This window comes from Gastrolobium bilobum, unplaced genomic scaffold, assembly GCF_033153095.1.
Source record: "Gastrolobium bilobum isolate Gb01-03AN ecotype WA unplaced genomic scaffold, APGP_CSIRO_Gbil_v1 utg44380, whole genome shotgun sequence".
In the NCBI taxonomy this organism is placed as follows: domain Eukaryota; kingdom Viridiplantae; phylum Streptophyta; class Magnoliopsida; order Fabales; family Fabaceae; genus Gastrolobium; species Gastrolobium bilobum.
Window position 1 is genome coordinate 19,948 of NW_026895315.1, and position 7,956 is coordinate 27,903.

Below are 7,956 nucleotides of genomic sequence, written 5' to 3' on the forward strand. Positions count from 1 at the left end.
TATCATGTCCAAGATTGGGCTTCTTAACATCCTGCGCCCATCTTGTGGGGGGGGCATTACGACAGAATAAAGAAGAAAGAAAGGATGCAGCTATTGAGATGCACTTTGCTGCTACAAACCATGACAGATAGCGTTTAGTTATTCTGTTTGTTAAGTTTGTTAGGTTTTTGAAGTTTCCCGCTTCTTTTTAGTTAGTTAAGTGTTTGTTATATTTGGTTACTCTGTTAATAGGGTAATGTATTCATATATATATATAGGACCAATTGTAACTTTCAGATTCATTCAATGAAATCATGAGCAAAGCTCCTTCTCCCTGTTTCTGCAGTTTCAACAACTGATCTTCATGATGTGCCCTCTCTTACCTTTATTAGCCCTAACTAGGAACGTATAAAATAATCAAAAAAAATTAACCGTGAATTGAATTGAATTGATTTGTGCAGTTAAAATAATCAATTTTAAAAATCGTTTATCAACCAAACTAGTTTTTAAAGAATTAGTTTATCAATCGAATTGATTTTTAAAACCTATTTAAGAACCAAACTGATTTTTAAAATCAGTTCAAGAATCGAACTATTTTTGAATCAAACCAAACTGATTTTTATTATTTTATTTTTTTAATTTTTAATTTTTTCTTTTCAAAATAAGTTCACCCGAACCGATTCCAAACCGAACCAAATCAGTTTTGAATTGAACGAAATTGAATCAATTTTGAACTGAACTGAACCGAACAATTTTTGAACCAAACCGTTTATACCTATTCAGTTTTATTTTTCAAAAAAATTCAATACAATTCAACCTATACACATCCATAGCACTAACCTAGCCTCTTTAAGGACCTTCGCCATGGACCATCCATTGTCTTTAAACTTTAAACTACTACTACTAATAGTTTCTTTTACTAATATATTTGTTTAACTTCCCCCCTTTTTTGTCATCATAAAATAAAGGCTTTAATGTTTCTAAAGTGAATGTAGATAAATTATCTACATTCGCTCCCAAAACAACGTCGTTTTGGGTTGAAAAATTAAAAAATTAAAATGAAAAAGACTATTATAACCCTGAAATAAATTATAATTACAAAAATACCTTGATTTCCGCCTCAAAACGACGTCGTTTTGGGCTCACTGTAGATAAGTTATCTACATTGACTGTAGAAAAAGCAAACCCTAAAATAAATATTAAAAGGATTATGGAAAAAAGGAATTACTAATTTCTATAAAGAGTCATGTTGTAATACACATAAATACATACTATTTTTTATATTTTATAAGGAGACGTGACTCATGTCTCATGTTATGATGTGCTTTCATGTTAAAGTGTTCATACATCTCACACAGTATGACCTTTTTATATTTGAAATATATAGTAATGCATAACTTCCCCTATAATATAAAAATGGCTAAAATATAAGTTACTCCCTTGAACTTTGATCATATTTTAAATTATCCCCTTATACTTTTAATTGTTTCAATTAACTCCTTGTACTTTATAATTGTTTCATATCAACAATTATGTTAAAAATTTTACAAACGCTGTTAAACCTCCTCACATGCACTAAGCCCAAATTTCAAAAAAAAATTCTTTTTTTCTTTTATGTTCTCCCATCTCTTATTACAATTTTGTGTAAATACCCTTTTTAGTCCTGACAATATCCACTAAGCCCTTTTCAGTCCTTAGCAATAAAAGAGACAAATTGGTCCCTGAAATAACAAAAAAGAGGCCACGTTCATCCTTCCGTTAACTCCCACCTAACGGCCCAACTAACGGTGCACAGTTGGCACGTTAGTTTGCTAACGCGGCTTGGATGTGGGACACCGTGGAAGATGAGACGACGAAGTTTTGGTCCCTGTCAAAACCACGAGGGCCATTTTGGTCCCTGTCAAAATGCACGAGGACGTTTTTAGTCCCTGACAAAAAGCACGGGGCCCTTATTGGTCCCTAACCAGAGAAAAATAGGCACATGACTTCATTGCTTTTCTATGCAGTTAAATTTTGCAAAACAGAAGTGCATTATATCAGAAACAGGAGTGCAATCCATTTGTTCATCACAAAGTAATTAAACTAAATTTCATCACAAAGTAAATACTCCTTCTTCGCATTTTATTTCAATGAAGTTTGTGTTTCTAACTGAAGTTTCGACCTTATGAACGATTATTCATTTCTTTTTCAATGCTAATTAAGCTTCCCACTTTGTTAAAAGGGATTCTTGGCTCTTGCAAACAGCTTTTACGATCCCTAGAATACTATGAACTGATTTAATTCTCTTAGTCCGTATAAGACATAGCGTTATACGATTTACGAACAATATCTTCAGTAGTGTAGCATTACAATTATACTATTTATTTTTCTATAAAAGATAATTGCATGATTGTTGATATTTAAATACAGAGAAAAATCAGAGAAGAAGCCAGGTAAATGATTGTTGATAATTGCAATGCATGGCAGTTGACTGGACTGCAACAATTGGTAGTTCTCAGCCACATGAAGGCAACTTGAGAGGAAGCAACCCACCTCCATCAAATCCTCAACATGCAAATGAGATGTTGAGTAACGAAACAATGAATGCAGCAACCAGTGGCACACGAAGCAGATTATTGGCCTTCATGAGCACACCTGGTTTTAGGCCACCAAGGCCTGCCTCAAGAAAATGACCTGCTGCTGTATATGACCTGGGAGTAGTGCATGAGCCAACTGAGAAGGGTTTATTATTATGTGACTGACTTTTTTTGAAAATTCTGGCCATTATGTATTTGGAGGCCTTATTATGTCAATGTTTTTTTTGTAAATTCTGGCCATATTGTATTAGAGGCCTTTCTTTTAATTCCTGGCAGTTGGCTTTATTTTGTAATGCACTGCTGTACATCCATGTCTTCCAATATAATGCTACTCAAATCATGTTCCAGTTATTATGTTTCACAGGGTTGATGAATGTTTAAGTTTACCATTTTTGATATTTTTTAACTAATATACGTAGTTGTAGTTCTTGTACATCCATGTCTTCTGGTTTAACAAATTGGACTGCATACAAATCCAATTTAATGTCATGTTCCTGTTTTGCAAAATTGGATTGCACTCCTGTTTCTGATGTAATGCATTTCTGTTTTGCAAAATTGGACTGCATAGAAAAGCAATGAAGTCATATGCCTATTTTTCTCTAGTTAGGGACCAATAAGGGCTCCGTGCTTTTTGTCAAGGACTAAAAACGTCCTCGTGCATTTTGACAAGGACCAAAATGGCCCTCGTGGTTTTGACAAGGACCAAAACGTCGTCGTCTCGTCTTCCACGGTGTCCCACATCCAAGCCGTGTCAGCAAACTAACGTGCCAACTGTGCACCGTTAGTTAGGCCGTTAGGTGGGAGTTAACAGAAGGATGAACGTGGCCTCTTTTTTGTTATTTCAGGGACCAATTTGTCCCTTTTTTATTGCTAGGGACTGAAAAGGGCTTCGTGGATATTGTCAGGGACTAAAAAGAGTATTCACTCTACAATTTTCTTTGGATCTTTTCATCCAAAAGTGTTCTGTCTCATTGGTCCTATCATGCCAGAATTTGCTCATAAATCAACTTTGTTCTCCCGAAAATCACTTTCATTATAATACATATGACTTATCTGACTTCGATCTGATACCTCTCGATTTAGAGAGGAAATGCTCATTTGTAGAAATTCAGCCTTGTCATGGCTAGTTGAGGTTAGAATTCATAAAGGTGGGAAGAGATGGCTGCAGTAGATTCTTCCGATCGAGTCCCAGTAGCAGAGGCTTGAGGCACGGATCTAACGGCAAGGGAATCAGCGGCTGATCGCGATTCATCAGTCGCAATTCTCCCAGCAGCTATCCATTTGAGTTCGCCAGTCAATGATTGAGCTGTGATTGCATAGATGGTAGAGCAAGCTGGAGCGGAGGTAGCCTATTCTTCTTATTGCTAGCAGCCTATTAGGGAAAAAGGTATAATAAGAAGCAACAGGAGAAGAAAGACAGAAAGAAAAAAGAGCAATTAAGATTACTATATATATAATTTGCTTCGATGTTCTCGCTCTTGTTCTTTCCTCATCCTTGCTGCTTTGTGCCTCTTGTGCTTTTATCAGCGTGTGGCTCCCTGTAACAATGAATTGAGCTTGGCTCTGTCCTTCATTTTGTCAGAGAGAATTTTGTTTGAGATTTAGGGCTTAAGGCATGTAAGGAGGTTTAACCGCGTTTGTAAAATTTTTAACAGATTTGTTGATTTGAAACAATTATAAAGTATAGGGGGTTAATTGAAACAATTAAAAGTACAATGGGATAATTTAAAACATGGTCAAAGTTCAAAGAGGTAACTTATATTTTAGCCTATAAAAATATGAATATGTTCCTATACGATGTTTTTGAATATAATACCCCATACTTTTTTTTCTTTTCTTTTTTCATTTCTTCCTCTTGCCATGCAATTATTATATTGTAGGGAATCTTGTACATAAAAATTATTATATCTAAAAAAAGTGGTTGTTTGTAAGTAATTAAAATTGGTTGTTTGAAAAGTTCAATCCTTAGGTAAACATTATTGGGATGACTACTTCAATCTAATAAACTGTATTAATTAAATTTAAATCAGTTAAATCCAAACCATTTCCATTGGTTTGCTCGAATTTGGTTTTTCAAACCCAATAACCAAGTACCCAACTTATTATCTATCTGATAAAGCCTTTTTCAATAATGCAATAATGTTGTTCTTTGCACCATGTAGCATTATAGATGTGTGTTTTAGTCCCAACTTTTATCTCATTTTTCATTCCACGACGTTAGAGAATTTCTATTCCGTAAGGGCAATAATGGAGAAGAAGTGTTTGGATTTCATGATGCTTTGATTTAGAAGACAAGTAAGGAGAGAAAAAGAAGAGGACAATGTTGTTAATTTTGCAAAACCAACCTCGAGATGAAAAATGAATGTAACCTCGAGATGAAAAATGAATGTTACGACACACAATTCATCACGTGTATATTTTTAGTTTGTTTTAATAGAGACAACTTAGCAGAGTAACTCACATGATCATGGGAGCTTCTTTTTGTTTTTTTTCTTTCAAGAATAAGAAACTACTGTTCATGGGTTAAGTGAAGTCCTTAAAAGTGAGAAGATTAATAAACCCAATATCTTAAGATTTTTGGTTGAGACATGGTGTCAAATCCACTCGATGGATATAACTTAACTCATTAGTAATGGTCCCCCGCCATCATAGGCTCCTTTTGCTCGCCAACTAATAGTGGTATTAGAGTTGGTTTGACTCAGGCTAATCAGGTGTTTGGCTAGAGATTTGGTTGAGGGAGAGCATATCAATGTGAATTTCACATTTAAAGGGGAAATTGTTGGAATATTCAAGTTTGATGAAGTCTCACATTGGTTGGTAATGGGTTAAGTAAAGTCATACTAGTGGGAGCACTCATGAACCAAATTGTAACGCCTGGCCGCTTGCAAGATCAATATTGACTGTCCCCACAAACTAACATGAGACTTTTAAGCATTCTTTATCCTCACTCATATACTTTCTGGAAAAACTTCTCAGGAGGTAACTCGTCCCAGAATTGCTCCAAGTTAAGCACGGTTAACTATAGAGTTCTTTTGTTATAGGCTACCGAAGAATAGATATATCTTATTAGTATAGGTAGTACCAATTAATTCTTATAAGTTATCCCCAACTGTACAGTCTCATACCTGCACAATCTCTAGAATTTCTTTCTTTCGGAGGTTGATTCAATTTATTCATGTACTCCCAGCTACAAGATTTGGCATGAACAGCTCATTGTCTCTGCCTCTTTTGCACCAGTGATCACTCCCTGCCTTTGCCAGCCCTGGGATGATACATGCCCACCAACTTCTGCCTGGTTCATCCTCGAACCACACTGTACTGGGAGAAAGGCCCTGCTCTGATACCACTTGTAATGCTCGGCCGCTTGCAAGATCAATGATTCTCTCCGCAAACTAACATAAGACTTTTTAACGTGTTTTGTCCTCAATCACACATTTCCTGAGAAAACTTCTCAAGAGGATAATTTATTTTTTTCGGGAATCATGATTTCCTGGAATATGGTAAGAATTTTTTTTCCTGAAATGTTACCAAAAAATTGTTTCGTAGGACAAAATTTTGTCAAGAATGTTGGGTGATTTTTCTCATGCTACGTTTGGTTGATTGTAAAATATTACTGGGAATGGGAACTGAAAATACAAAATTACCCTCATTGCTTATGTACCGCCTCTTTTTATCTCTCAAAGTTCATTTTCTCTCACTCTCTCTCAAAATTACCTCGATTTAACTTTATTTTTTTTTATACTGTTCATTTCCCTCGAGCTAACATTTTTTGGTTCCATTCATTTGCCATCGACTTTCTCTCTGAATGTCATCTCCATGGCCTAAAGCACATGAGTATCCCATTTCACATGCATATACCTGGACCATCAATCACATAACCATTGGAGCAATTCCCACAAGCACTTCAACAATCCAAACCGAGTATAACAAATAAAATTGAAAATAGGGATCTTGTCTAATGAAACTCAGAAACCCATTTCAATCAAGTGTGACGTCTCCATGCTCATCCTCAGCGATTTGTTGTTGAACAAAATAGAGCAAAGCAAGCTTCAACTTTGTTTCACAGAAAGCAAAAGGTTATTTGGGAGTGATGAATGAGCCTTTGTCGTGGTTCTATTTCTCAGATCCAGTTTCTTCACAAACCTCACTTTACAATGACACGAGGGATTTATCAGAGTTATTTTGATAAGATGATTCGCAGTTTATTTTCCTCTTCCCCGGAAAAGGAATAATTTCAACAAATTTGTGGTATTTTTTGGTTGCCATTTGAATGAACTTTTACAAAGGATGAAGAAATCCAGAAAAAAAACTTACCTGAGATAATTTTGCTTTTTTGGCTACCAAACATGGAAATTCAATTTATCCAAGCTCACTTTCCCAGGTTTTTATAAATAATCCTGATATCAAATGCCATCTAAGTGAAATTCATATAAATTGAGATATAATACTAGATCTAGTTATTACGTTTGCTATAACTTAGTCCATTGATAATTGTTCCACGGGTTCCCGAGCCCGTTGAAAATAAGGAAGAGGCAACCACATTATTTTTGCAAAATACAAAACCAACCTTATGATGAAAAAATTGCATGTCGCCATACACACGTAGGCAAACGGGACACCGACCAAAATGTCACTTTTCACCAACTTTTTTACCTAAATACCACGCGAACAATGTTATTTCCCAATCTGCCACGGGAGCAAGTTCGCTACCCGCTGTAGCGAACTCGGTTTGCTGACGTGTCATATTTCTAGTGGTTAACAAGTACCAAGTAAAAAAAAAGATATGAAGTTCGCTACCCCGTGTAGCGAACTTGGTGTCCAATAAAAACGTGACACGTCGGCAAACCGAGTTCGCTACACCGGGTAGCGAACTTGCCCCCGTGGCAGATTGAGAAATAACACTGTTCGCGTGACATTTAGGTAAAAAAGTTGATGAACAGTAGCATTTTGGTCACTGTTGCTAGGCAAACATGGCAAACGTGATATTAACAACTGTTTGTGAGGTGACGTTTGTGGTGCGTTCTTCAATGGTACATTGGTTTCTCGCTATAAATCGGAAAAATTTATTATGGTCCGGGACTTTGGCGATTCCTCCACTGAGAGTATGAACTTGGGTTAAATTTTTATTTTTTTATTTTTCTCTCACCTCAACCTCTCCTCTCTTTCTTTCTCATCCGTCCCACCAATTCAAAAGTGCTACGGGAGCACTAAATTCTGGCTCCTAGAAATCAGGTAGAATTTCTAAAATCCACCTCTGATCTGCATGGAAGGTTTATCGGCACATATAAATTTTGAGTAACTTACCAGTTTATCCCCTCACCATTAAACAAATATCTTATAACCATGATCAAAAGTTATTTTGAATTTCTCATCCACATCATTCTAGAACCGAGAACAACTT